Here is a 13,932-nt window from a genome sequence, read left to right as displayed (position 1 = left end):
TATAGATTTATTACAAGATGGGATAGATTCATGATCTTAACATTGTTTCGCTTCTCAAAAGTTTTTAGCTATCTTTTTTTTTTCTCAAAAAGTAGCTCCAAGGGTTCTAATGGATGTTTTTTTAAAACTATAAATCATTAAATTATGTGGGTATATGACATATATGTTCCGCTATTTTCACTGCACAACAATGAAATCATAGTATAAGAGTGAAATTTTACCGCTATAGGCATTGCTCAGCAGCGAAGAAGCACTACTATGAGCGTTGTTGAACAACGTAAATTCGTTGCGATAGGCGCTCCTTAGCAGTGAAATTTTGATGTTGGGCAGTGCTATTCGCCCACGGGGTAGCGAGCGGAATCCCTAACATCCCGACAAAATAAACACTACTAGAAAACATTGCTATGCTCCCAAGGTGTTGTAGTGAGTATGCAAGTCATGTTTTCAGACCTTGACTTGAGGCAGCAAAGAGTTAACTCTTACAATAAAGGTAGACCTTGGCACAAGGTATTCAACAAGGTATAACAGACAAGTTTCAATGAACAAGTATGTTGTGCCTATCTTGTATGTGGACCTCGACTTGTGGTTTGGATAAACAGATAGGATCAACTTGCACCTTCACTGGAGGTATTCAATGATTTGGATTTAATATATGATGTACATGTGCATATTATTTTGTACCTTGACTCGAGGTATATCTGTTGGCGCCACGTAAGATAGTTAGCAATGGGGGGATCCTAACAAGGTCAGACTCAATGGAATAAAACGTAACACCACACAGGAACGAAGGCAAGATCTTACCTTGCCATGGTGGAATCGTATGACCTCGAGTTGAGGTTAAGTGTTCTAGATTCGTATCAACACATGTGTGTATCTCATTACTGTCTTATCTCCACTCAAGTTATATCAACAGTGTCCCATTTGCACGACCTGATCCCAAAGTAAGGACCCTTGTTGTATGTCCCAACTCGGGCCCTATTACCCTAATGTCACCCCTACCTCATGTAAACAATGGGCATCCAAAACTTTCCATATTGTGTCCTACCATGGAAAGTACCTTGTAAAACGCATTGATCTTTAATATAAGTCATTGTGGGAAGGAGGAAAGTCTTTGAATGTCTATGAGTGATGAGGCCTCCATACCTAAAGTCCAAGGTAGATTTGTGAATTTCAACCATACTGAGCACCATTTTCAAAGTGGGAGGAGTCCAATAAGAGGCATGGCAATCTCTACATGTAGGAAAGGATGGGCATTTGAGAATACGTTGAATGTCATGTCCTCTTTTTGACATCTTTCTAACCTACTCTCACTATCCTTGATATAATATGCTTTGAGGTCAATGAGTGATAGGGGCCTATAATTTGGAAGTCCTTAGCAGGTTGCAAATTTCAACCTTGTGGGTATTCTTTTCAAAGTGGGACTATCCATAGGTTGCAAATTTCAACCTTGTGGGCGTTCTTTTCAAAGTGGGACTATCCATTAGTCCCTGGGTGAGTGATAGAAGTGGCCTATAATTTTGAAGTCCAAGGCAAGGATGCAAATTTCAACCCTTCAGAGTTGGGCGCTTATCTAAAAGTCCGTGTTGCACATGTAAAACATTACCCTTTGCAAAATGCTCAATTTACTCGCTGATCTTTGATATAAGGCGGTAGAGAGGTGTTTGTATGTGTGTGAGTGATTCTAGGCAAGAAATGGAGCTGCTTCTGCAACCCGGTGGGGGGGGGGGGGTGATTGTGGTAGCGTTGGTAGGGTTGTGGTTAGCTTACCTCTGTGCGAGAAGCTGGAGGCTACCGCCAGGGCCCTTGGCTTTGCCGGTGGTGGGGAATCTGCTGCATTTGTTTGGGCACCTCCCACACAGAACTCTTGCAAAGCTAAGCGAGAGGTATGGCCCCATCTTCTACCTTCGCCTGGGATCCATGCATGCCGTGGTAGTTTCAAATGCGTCTCTGGCCAAAGAGTTTCTAGGCGCCAATGACAAGATCTTCGCAAGCCGCCCACCTTCTGAAGCCAGCTGCCGCCTGGAGTTTGGTCGGAATGGGAGGATTGGCATGGCCCCATATGGCCCCCAGTGGAGACACGTCAGAAAGCTCTGCAGTCTCCAGCTCTTCACCAACAGAAGGGTCAAGGAATTTCAGCCCCTCCAGCAGCAAGAGATCAGTCTGCTAATCCAAAAGCTTAAACACAATCAAGCAAGAAACCCCGGTGCCGCCATTGACTTCACCCATACCATAGCCACGCTCACAGAGACTGTCGCGTCCCGCATGCTGCTAGGAAAAACGCTCTCCGAAGTCAGAGACATAGCCCTGGGCGTCAACATGAAAGAGACGGTGCACAAAGCGACGCAGCTTTTCCAAGTCCCCATGATAGGTGACTTCATACCTTACCTGGGTTTCCTAGATCGCCGGCTCAAACGATCATTGGACGCGGTGCATAAGGACCTGGACGTTGTGTGTAGTTTTTTGAGAACCTCAGACTCAACTTGTACATGTGTACATGAGTGTTGTTCGTGTTGTGGTGAAGTCGTGGGAGCATCCATTGACTCAGTATGGGCATCGTGGATGCAGCAGTCAGGCTATGGGTTTTGATGGAAGTGAATGTGCAGAGACAACGTTGAAATTCTGGAAGCAAGCTCGTCCGGAACGTAGCTGGAGATGGTCTCAACTGTTCGGCCACTTGAGTTGTATGCGTGTCCAAATGAGTGGGCACTCAAGGTTGCATTTGAGGTATGTGGGCATGGGCAGAAAAAGGTATGGAGATATGGGCATTAGTGTGAAAGGAGATATTATAGTGGCCATTTTCCAAATGAAATAAAAATAAAGTGAAAAAAACGTAGCCAGCTGGTGGCCAGCTACGTGGAAATTGGGAGGGCCGCCAGCGAAGTTCTTCGAGAGGATCCAGAAGAAGCTGGCGAGGAGGATTACGTGGAGAGGGGCTACAGGCGCTGGAGAGCACAGCTGGAAGGCGAAGAGGGGGTCGTGTTATTGGAAGGGAGACTCTCTGGGGCGCTGGTTTTGGTGGCTAGCTGCAGCCACAGACGCTGAGAGAGGAGCGTGGAACAGGGTAGCTGGAGCAGCCGGGGGGGGTGATTCGGCTGGGAGCCGACGAGGACAAAGGCCCCGCGAGTGTTTAAGGGGTGTTAAAGGGGAGGCTCTGGGATCCGCCAAAGGAGCAGGTGCTGGAGACGTCGATTGGTCTGAAGGTTGGTGTGACGGGTTGCAGGCAACGTGCAGCTAGGCGCAGCTGGGAGAGCACGAGGAGAGGAGACCCGTGAGTTTTGTGTGTGGTGTTGCAACAGATAAGCGCAAGGTGTGAGCTGCATGTGGGCCGTGTGGGAGCCGCTTAGGAGTTACTTTGTGTGGTTGAGAGTGTGAGCTGCCGTGTGGAGGCAAGCTGCTGGGCAGAGGTGTGAAGACAGCCAGCGTAGATGACTGGTTCTGGTGTAAAGGGAATAAGCATAGGCTGGTGTTGGTGCTAGTTGAAGGCACCTGGATTATCAAGTGAAGAGTCTGAATTGCTGAGGCGACTGAGGAGTCAGCTCTACAGGCAGGCGAAGTGCAGAGGGGTGCAGGCTTGGTGAGCCTTTGGTGTTGTGTAGCTTGGGCTGGTTGTTGGGTTTGTGATAAGGTCAGAAGGGTGACTGGTTCTATGCTCGGGGAACTGGCAGTGTACGAAGTGTAGCAGAGGGACCTTCAGCTGAGGTGCAGAGCAGAGAACGAGAAGGTCGGCTTGCAGAAAAGCAAGGAACGAAGGGATTTGGATCGACCAGGAGCTGGAGCAGGCTAATTGCGAGCGGGTGCTTGGTGAAGCTGGTGTCTGGGATATCTTGGGATATCCACCTCTGTAAAGGTCAAGGTCTGTTTTGAAATATGAGTCTTGTTCATGCTCTCTGGTCTGGTGTTCTGGTGTGTTTGCATGCGTGTGTGGAAGTGTGGCATGCTATAAGGGCGTAGACAGCTTTACCGCTTCCGTGCCATCACTTTTTGGTGCCTCCACAGAGGAGCAGATTTCCTCTGGTTTGTGAAAGAGAACAGGGCTGTGTGAAGAAGGTTTTGGAAATGGCTCAGGATTTTCCGGAGTATTGGGGATTGCCACAGGAGAATGCAACCAGGTTTCTGGAGAAGATGGAATTTACAGCCTTGATGAAAGACAGGGCAACCCCGGAGATCCTTTCTCGGATTTTGACTTATTGCTTGCAGGGTGATGCAAAAGTATGGTTAGAGATGTTTGTGACTGCACACAGGAGTGTTCATCGACAGGATCATGAGTACCGTGTAGTCAGAGCTGCATTTTTGGCACAGTTTGTCCATGTGAAGAGTCCGAATGAAGTGTGGAAAGAGTTGTGTAACATTCAGCAGAAGGACGGTCAGGATGTGGATCAGTATTTGATAGAGTTTGGTAGACTGTGGAGTCTATGGTGTGAGGCTCTGATTCCTGAAGTACCCCCGCAGATGATAAAGAGGGAGCGATTTGTGGCTGGTCTGGAGCCAACAATCCGTTTGAAGGTGGAGCTGAAGAACCAGGATAGCTTTGAGGAGGCTGTCAGAGTTTCTCGTGAGAAGGAGTGGAAGGTGAAGTGTCTGAGGTAGATGGGAATGCAGGAAGAGCCGAAGAGGTTTGTGAAGGTGCCACAGATTGAGAGTATGCATCCTGGAAGAAAAGCTGCTGTTGTTCCTAAACAGGAGGATTCTTTGAAGAGGGAGGTTCATGATGCAGTGGAGCTCATGAAGTCTTTAAGCATGAACTGGGTAGAGTCTGCAGGAAGAGGAAGGGGCATAGGTGATATGGGGAGGAAGACTGACGCATCATCTGGTTCTGGAGGAAATTCAGCCGATATTGGAAGAGAGAGAGGGTATCCATGTGATGTGCAATGCCGGAATTGTGGTGAGTGGGGTCATATGAGTCCACAATGTGAGAGACCAGTCAAAGCTAATGGTGGTATATATCAATTGCCTATGGGAATGAGTGATAAGGTGATGGGCCCTTATTTGCAGGTGAAGGATGCAATTCAGCCCCATGTTTGTGAAGCCCATGAGGTCACATTTGCAGAGCAGGATATGGGACAGGTTAGCCTGTTGGGAATGGAGAAGGGTGAGGTTTCTGGAATCAGCCCTAAAGAGCCTTCAGAAGGTGAGGAGGAGAAGGATGGAAGTATTGATGGTGCTGTGGATTGTGAGAGTGATGCTAGTGCTGAGAAGCCTGATGAGTTTGAGTATGGATATGACTTGGATGATCTCTTTGATTCAGAAAAGAGTAATGACTTGCAGGTGCTAGTACTTCAGCCAGTCAAGGTGGAGTGTGATGATCAAGGTGTTACTAATGAAGGTACTATGGATGGGGTCCGTATGGATGATCTGAGTGATGAGTTGGATATTGCAGCCTGTTGTGAGAGTGTGGATGATGAGCTGGACAGTGTACTTGATAGTGCACTAGATGATCTGTTGGAGATGGCTTCCTTGAAGAAGGAAACAGATACTTGCATGCCAGTTGTGCAGCAGGAGGGGAATGATGGTGTGACTGATGGTGAGCTGGATGCTCCTTTGGATGATGGTGCGATAGATTTCGCAGGTGCGGATGCTGATCATAAGGTGTGTGTTCCTTGTCATGCCCAAGAGAATGAAGTGGTTGTGAGTGGTGAGGATGCATGTGAGGCTATTGTTGTTGGTCAGGGGGACCAAGATGCTTTGCCTGGGAGTTTGGGGAGCTTAGACTTGGTAGGGATGCCTGTGCAAGATGTGGAGAATCTTGCAGGATCGCCAATAGTCTTGAAGCTGGAGAAACTGCAGGAAAGCGACAATGATGAGTCTGCAGTGCACGAGGTTACTGTGTTTGGTGTTGATGGGCTGAAAGGAAGTGAGTGTATATTGAACACACCACGTGTGGATGCTCAGCATATGGATGAGCGGTTTGGTTGTCTGGCAGATTGCCCAGAGGAAGGGTTGGAAGCCAGTGATGTGGGTGGCAAATTGGGTGACCATGAGATGAGAGTTGATGATGAGATGTGTGTTATCTCGGTATATGATTATGAGTGGCAGTCAGATATATCAGAGGGGAGTAGAGGTGAGGAGTGGTGGTCTCCATTACAAGGTTATGTGAGCTGGTCTGGAGGAGGAAGTGCAAAAGTAGTTGGTGAGGAGGCCATGTACAAAGAGCAAAGGGGGTTGCTGAAAGCGGAGAATCATGGCAGGGTGTACCAATGGTTGTTTGATGGAGGAGAATGCTTGAAGGATTGGAAGGTAGATGCACCGAGGTTTTTGTTTGATCCAAGGGGATAAGTGGTTTCTGATTGTGCAGCTGCTGGACATAAATGTCCCAGCAGAAAAAAGGGGGTTGCTAAATATGTGTGTAGTTTTTTGAGAACCTCAGACTCAACTTGTACATGTGTACATGAGTGTTGTTCGTGTTGTGGTGAAGTCGTGGGAGCACCCATTGACTCAGTATGGGCATCGTGGATGCAGCAGTCAGGCTATGGGTTTTGATGGAAGTGAATGTACAGAGACAACGTTGAAATTCTGGAAGCAAGCTCGTCCGGAACGTAGCTGGAGATGGTCTCAACTGTTCGGCCACTTGAGTTGTATGCGTGTCCAAATGAGTGGGCACTCAAGGTTGCATTTGAGGTATGTGGGCATGGGCAGAAAAAGGTATGGAGATATGGGCATTAGTGTGAAAGGAGATATTATAGTGCCCATTTTCCAAATGAAATAAAAATAAAGTGAAAAAAACGTAGCCAGCTGGGGTGGCCAGCTACGTGGAAATTGGGAGGGCCGCCAGCGAAGTTCTTCGAGAGGATCCAAAAGCTGGCGAGGAGGATTACGTGGAGAGGGGCTACATGCGCTGGAGAGCGCAGCTGGAAGGCGAAGAGGGGGTCGTGTTATTGGAAGGGAGACTCTCTGGGGCGCTGGTTTTGGTGGCTAGCTGCAGCCACAGACGCTGAGAGAGGAGCGTGGAACAGGGTAGCTGGAGCAGCCGGGGGGGGTGATTCGGCTGGGAGCCGACGAGGACAAAGGCCCCGCGAGTGTTTAAGGGGTGTTAAAGGGGAGGCTCTGGGATCCGCCAAAGGAGCAGGTGCTGGAGACGTCGATTGGTCTGAAGGTTGGTGTGACGGGCTGCAGGCAAAGTGCAGCTAGGCGCAGCTGGGAGAGCACGAGGAGAGGAGACCCGTGAGTTTTGTGTGTGGTGTTGCAACAGATAAGCGCAAGGTGTGAGCTGCATGTGGGCCGTGTGGGAGCCGCTTAGGAGTTACTTTGTGTGGTTGAGAGTGTGAGCTGCCGTGTGGAGGCAAGCTGCTGGGCAGAGGTGTGAAGACAGCCAGCGTAGATGACTGGTTCTGGTGTAAAGGGAATAAGCATAGGCTGGTGTTGGTGCTAGTTGAAGGCACCTGGATTATCAAGTGAAGAGTCTGAATTGCTGAGGCGACTGAGGAGTCAGCTCTACAGGCAGGCGAAGTGCAGAGGGGTGCAGGCTTGGTGAGCCTTTGGTGTTGTGTAGCTTGGGCTGGTTGTTGGGTTTGTGATAAGGTCAGAAGGGTGACTGGTTCTATGCTCGGGGAACTGGCAGTGTACGAAGTGTAGCAGAGGGACCTTCAGCTGAGGTGCAGAGCAGAGAACGAGAAGGTCGGCTTGCAGAAAAGCAAGGAACGAAGGGATTTGGATCGACCAGGAGCTGGAGCAGGCTAATTGCGAGCAGGTGCTTGGTGAAGCTGGTGTCTGGGATATCTTGGGATATCCACCTCTGTAAAGGTCAAGGTCTGTTTTGAAATATGAGTCTTGTTCATGCTCTCTGGTCTGGTGTTCTGGTGTGTTTGCATGCGTGTGTGGAAGTGTGGCATGCTATAAGGGCGTAGACAGCTTTACCGCTTCCGTGCCATCAACGTCCTCCTCGAGGGCCTGCTTCGTGACTGCGAGGATAGGCCTGGGATATCCCAGGAGGGCGCACGGACAGTCATGCTAGATATGGTTCTCAATAACCTCGACAAGGCAGACGCCAAAACTCTCATTACGGTAAAAGGGATCAAATTATTGCATTTCATTACATTTTATTGCTTTTGTTGTATTGAAATATTTGTTTGAAAAAATATTGCATTCATTACATTTTATTACTTTTGTTGTATTGAAATATTTGTTTGAAAAAATATTGCATTCATTACTTTTTATTGCTTTTGTTGTATTGAAATATTTGTTTGAAAAAATATTGCATTCATTACATTTTATTGTTTTGTTGTGTTGTCATTGTGAAATATTTGTTTTAACAACTAACAAAATAGTTATCCCATATCAAAACAAACTATTGGCATGCAATGGTAGCCTATTGTCATTTATTCTTTACGTTGAAATTGATCTCTGTGATGCATATTGGACATTCTTTTTGGTCTATATTGGACATTCTTTTTGGTCTATATCTAGTAAGCATAACAAAAAGTTAGACACAATACAAATATTGTATTTTAAACATGTCTTCCATTAATATAATTTCTACCATGTTAATGTAATGATTGTGTTAAAGCACGGAGAATGGAAGATGGCTTTACCACGATAGTACGATATACTAGATATGTTAATCCAACTGAGGTTTACAATGGCCTTCTTGAGTGTCACATTCCCAAGAGTTCATAGTGATATTTCAATCGTCAAGGAGGTCGATTTCATTGATTGTCATGAATTTGTTTCATCTTGGCCTCTCATCGTACTAGTCTAATCATATGTCATTCCAATCATTGTTGTCGACGTTGTTTAGAACAAGGTTTTCTTGGCCTAGCTATTTTGACACCAAGATAAGTGAGCATGTTAGTTTTGCATTGATTCCTTGAATACTTGGGTTCCTTTGAGCCTAGTGCTCTATTTTTACCCGATTGCCTTGTTGGTGCAAAATTCTTAGGGGGGACATGAGTTGCTTAACCTTACTGACACCAGCTCAACCTGCAATGGTTCTTGTCCTAGCTTCTGCAACCTTATTCAGGTTTCTTTGACCTTTGTGTTATGATGGAAATCCAAAATCTTCTATCAGATTATTGTGTAGAGGATTCGTTAATGGCTTCTGAAGCTTGGCTCTATAGAGGGGTGGGCACTCGGACTGCTTATTGTGGCCTTTCTTGCAAATGGGCATCCAACCTTGTGATATAATGTGAATAGGATTGGTTTGCATCATTGACCTACTCATCCGTTTGGTCGGGATAAGCTACCTCTTCAGTGATGAAAAACATCGATCCAAGCTACCTCTTCAGTGCCTTTATCCGGAGATGTAGGAGAACAATGCCTTGTGGACGGTAGGTAGGGTGAAGATCATATTCTATGATGCATGTGTAAGTATCGACGACCACCAAGCCCAGAGTTTGGATTGAACCTAAATCTTCTTTGGCCTTCTGGAGCTTTGGAAGGATCGACACATGGCTTGGAAGGCTGATGTAGACTTGAGAACTCTAGATAAAAATGAACTATGTCAAAAATCAAGGTTTGATGTCTCTGTAGTAGGCATGTTAGTCGAATGATGCATTTTCAGAATGACACGTTTGTTTTTTTACTTTATAAGTGATTTACACGTTTCACTTCTTTTTGGTGCTTTTTGCTAGAGTTCTCCTATCTTTTGTTTATGTTCACCTTCTTATTGCTCGGGTCTCAATGTATGCAGTCATGCCTAATGCATGACTCATGATGCGAACCACTATATGATTGAGGAGGGATGCATGAACAATATGCTTATGTGCTTTTGATGGGCAAAAGGCTTATCAACAAGATAGTAGAGAGTATAAGATTATTAGTTTTTCAAAGCATAATTGCATTATGTATGTGCATGGGGTAAAACAGTTGTGCTTAATGCATAGTGCTATGTAATGAAGAGGTCATATGCCGGTGTAATGGGTTCTTTTTGCCAATCCTGTTGTTAAGTGGTCAACCTTGAATCTAAGCCTAACAATCATTCAAAGTGAGCCACAAGAATGCTTAGCAGGATTGTGGGACCCATTATGAGAGTTACTATCATTTTCGCTGAGCCTTGAAAATCTCCGTCTCTAACAGAATGGCTGGGGACAGTGAGTAAATAAGCCATGATTAAGGACTCTTTTATATATGTGGGCCATCCAAACATGTTCTCATCCGACCCCTATGGTCTCATTCCATAAGTTGAGCCTTCACTAGCCTTCACTAAGATTAGGTAGCCTCTTTAAAGTTGTCAAATCTTTGGATATTTACATGCCAGTGAAATTTTCATGTTCTTTGGTAAAGTCAAACATGGGGCCACAAGTCATAGAGCTAGAGTTGCAATAGTAGTGAAAACATTATTTTTGGTTTAGGAATATGTATATAGGAAGGTTAAGCCAAGTACTTTAAAGCTTTTCCAGTAAATTTCTTGATAGATCAAGACATTACAAGCTGCTTTGTTTTGATGGGGGAAGTACAATGTCCCGAACGATACAGAGGAAGGAAAAACAATATACCCTATACTCTTTAACGTAAAAAGAAATTTGATAAGTGAATCCGGTCATTGATACCCTTTTGAGAGAACAAAGGTGGGCGGTGTCTACATTCATGGAAGTTCAGATCGGTCACTCCATTTGTATAAGTAAGTTACTAGTATCCCATAAGATCCTCTATGTGGCTACTCCTTGTTCTGTAAGGAATTATACAAGTTATAATGTCCTTCTAGGTGGTTACTTAGTACTTTCACTGATGAGAGTGTTTTTTTTTGATGAGGGAAGCTCGAGAATCAAAGAAATGAGATTATTTAAAACTATATAGCATTGAGAGTGACACTCTTGTATTGACGCAATCCTCTCAGACATTCCACATATTGATATTCCTTCTTAGTGTCATGTAATCCTTGTATTTTGACATGAACTTTAGCTTTTGGAAAAACTCTTTTTGACATAACCTTTGTCATATTTATGCCTTTAGAGGTTATGATTTAACTTTAGCTTTACCCTCTTATTATTTTTTATCTACATGATAGGCATAACATGTTTAATGCATTATATAACATCTTTTATGGATTCACATGATAGGCATAACATGTTTAATGCATTATATAACATCTTTTTTTTTATCTACATGATAGGCATAACATGTTTAATGCATTATATAACATCTTTTATGGATTCACATGTATAATTTTTATATAGGAAAGCATGAAATGGATTTCAACTTTTTTATCTGGCATATGAAAGTTTGATATGGATATATAGGATACTAATTAGTTGGCCTAGGAAATACAATTTGTGCAAGTATTCAATCTATTTCATTGAGAAATTGGTTTTACACTTTAATGATATGTCGTGATCCAGAAAACGGGTAGTGTTGGAGGTGTTCTCTTTCATCCCTTCCTATACCAAGTTGGGAAACATGAAGAGGATGAAGAGAATAGGCCACTCAAAGATCAACCACAAGAGAAGAGGGAAAATGATAAGATTTGGTTTAAGCACACTAATGATGTGATTAAGCTAATGAAGTGGATATTGGTGCAATGGAGAAGCTCATGAGGAGAGGTAAGGCTCTCATACCAAGCTGGGAAACATGGATACTATGTGCATGTGTATGGCTATGGTGTGATTAGTGCTAGTATTACATTAATCTAGTGATTAAACTTATCTCAGGTGGGTGACACCTAGGCATAATTGTGATGATTAAATGCTAAACTAATTACGTAAAAGAATCAATTATAATTAGGTTAGTAGATTGAGAATTGTACTCATAGAGAGGCTTGGATCTTGCTTTAATTTTTGCTTTGAGCTTATGGGATTTCTTTGGCTAGATGACTTGGCACTCTAGCATCACTTATTTCAACAAGGGCCACTTTGCCTAGTAGGCCAATACTAGCCAAGCATAACACACTCATGTGACTTTTCCTAGTCTCCTGTAAGCATATCCAAGATCACGCTCGCCTGCAGCCCATCGCCTGCAGCCCATAGCCAAGGTGGTCCAAAGACCCTCAGCCTCCATCCCTATCTAATGGGCAGGGTCACTAAGGACTACCCCCACTAGAAAAAGTGTGACAAGTATACATCAAATTGTATGCAATGCCGTCACACTATAACCATACATTACAAGAAAACTACACAAGTTCATGTTTTAAATATTATTTAAAAATAAAAACTTAATTATGCTTGCACACTTACATACATTCAACAATGCACAAATATTCCTTTAAAACCATAAAATGTCACATTTTTGTAATTATCAATCTCAAAAACATATATTAAAACAATGATTTTGATCTCATTGCAAATCATGCTTAGGTCCTATAGCCCATTGTGAGGGTCATCATTCTCAATCCGATGGCCCTTACCTACTTTCATATGTTTCACTTTTAACAAGATCAAGGTCAAAACCTTAGCTTATTATGTCAAAATCATTTTTTTTGTAACAAATCATTATTCTACCAACTTCTTAGCACTCTGGGATATAAGATAATTTAATCACTCAACATTCTAACCCCTTAGACTCAAAACAGTACCAATCTAACTCAAAAGATCTTAATCTTTATTATTTTTCACTAATTTAGATCATTAAAATCTTTTTTTTAGGGATCTTTTGTGCTCATATGCGTGTGTTCTTTCATGCCGTCATCAACAACCAGCAGGTTTTGAACCCAACACCTCATGCATGGAACTTCAACACCTTACCACACTAGGCTATGTATCCATTCACCTTACCACACTAGGCTATGTATCCATTCACTAGATCATTAAAATCTTAATCATAATTTATTAAAATAAAGCATCCTTTTGGACTCTTTCATACATGTGGGTGATCCAAACATGGTTATCCAACCCCTAAGGTCTCATCCCAATAGTTGGGCTTTCACTAGGTTCAATTATATCTTTTCAAGAACTTGGAATTATTCTTAGGTTTGCAGACATGGTTGGCATTTCTATTTTAGAAACTAATTTTGGACAAAACTTGATTTCGATTAGAAAAAAGTTTCCACTAGTTTAGATCATTAATAATTAATCAAAATTTATTGAAATAAGCCATGATTAAGGACTCTTTTATATATGTGGGCCATCCAAACATGTTCTCATCCGACCCCTATGGTCTCATCCCATAAGTTGAGCCTTCACTAGGTTCAACTATATCTTTTCAAGAACTTACAATTATTCTCAAGTTTGTAGACATGGTTGGTAGTCCTATTTAAGAAACTAATATCTCAAATTTTGGAGAGAACTTGATTTTGGTCAAAAATATTTTCCACTAATTTAGGTCATTAATAACTTAATCACAATTTATCAAAATAAACCATGCATAAGAACACTCATATATGTGGGCCATCCAAACATGTTCATTCAACCCCTATGGTCTCATCCCATAAGTTGGGCCAGGACATAGGTTAAGAGAAAGTGGTTGTTTGTGATCCGTATAACTATGTAAAGCCACAACAAATAGATGAAAGGAAAACATTTACATAAGGGAAACCCCTACCTTCGTGTGTCACAAACTATTTTTTACACTAGGTCAACGACACTTAAAAATGGTTGGACCTTTATTTAAACTAGTCTTGCAATTATGTATACTAAGTCCGTACTTTCCCTATTTCACATTAAGGCTGCTTTATATGTTCCAGCACCATCTTACAAAAGTTAAGTGTCTGTTTTAACAGGTAAGATGGTAAAGTGACTTACGGTAAATGGGATGGTGAAACCATGTTAACCAATAGAGTGGTTAACGTAGCCCCCTTCCTAATGGTACCACATCCTCGCATCACCCAAGTTAATGGTGGTGAAGCTACTAGAAAGTGAATGGTCCAGGATACGCTAGGGAGTTAGTGAGGACCGAGGTTAAGTGGTATAGTTTGCAACTAATTGACAACCAAATATAGGGCAAGGTGATGGGAAGCTTTGAATAACAATGTTAGACATCTTATTTAGGTAGTTTGGAAAGTGTTATGCGATGTAGAAGTGATTCATGCTAGGCCTCCATTGATTGTGGGAGTGTTGTGGATCCTTTAAC

Source organism: Cibotium barometz, chromosome 22, assembly GCF_041138505.1.
Source record: "Cibotium barometz isolate CiBa-2024 chromosome 22, ASM4113850v1, whole genome shotgun sequence".
In the NCBI taxonomy this organism is placed as follows: Eukaryota; Viridiplantae; Streptophyta; class Polypodiopsida; order Cyatheales; family Cibotiaceae; genus Cibotium; species Cibotium barometz.
This window is presented reverse-complemented; position numbering follows the sequence as displayed.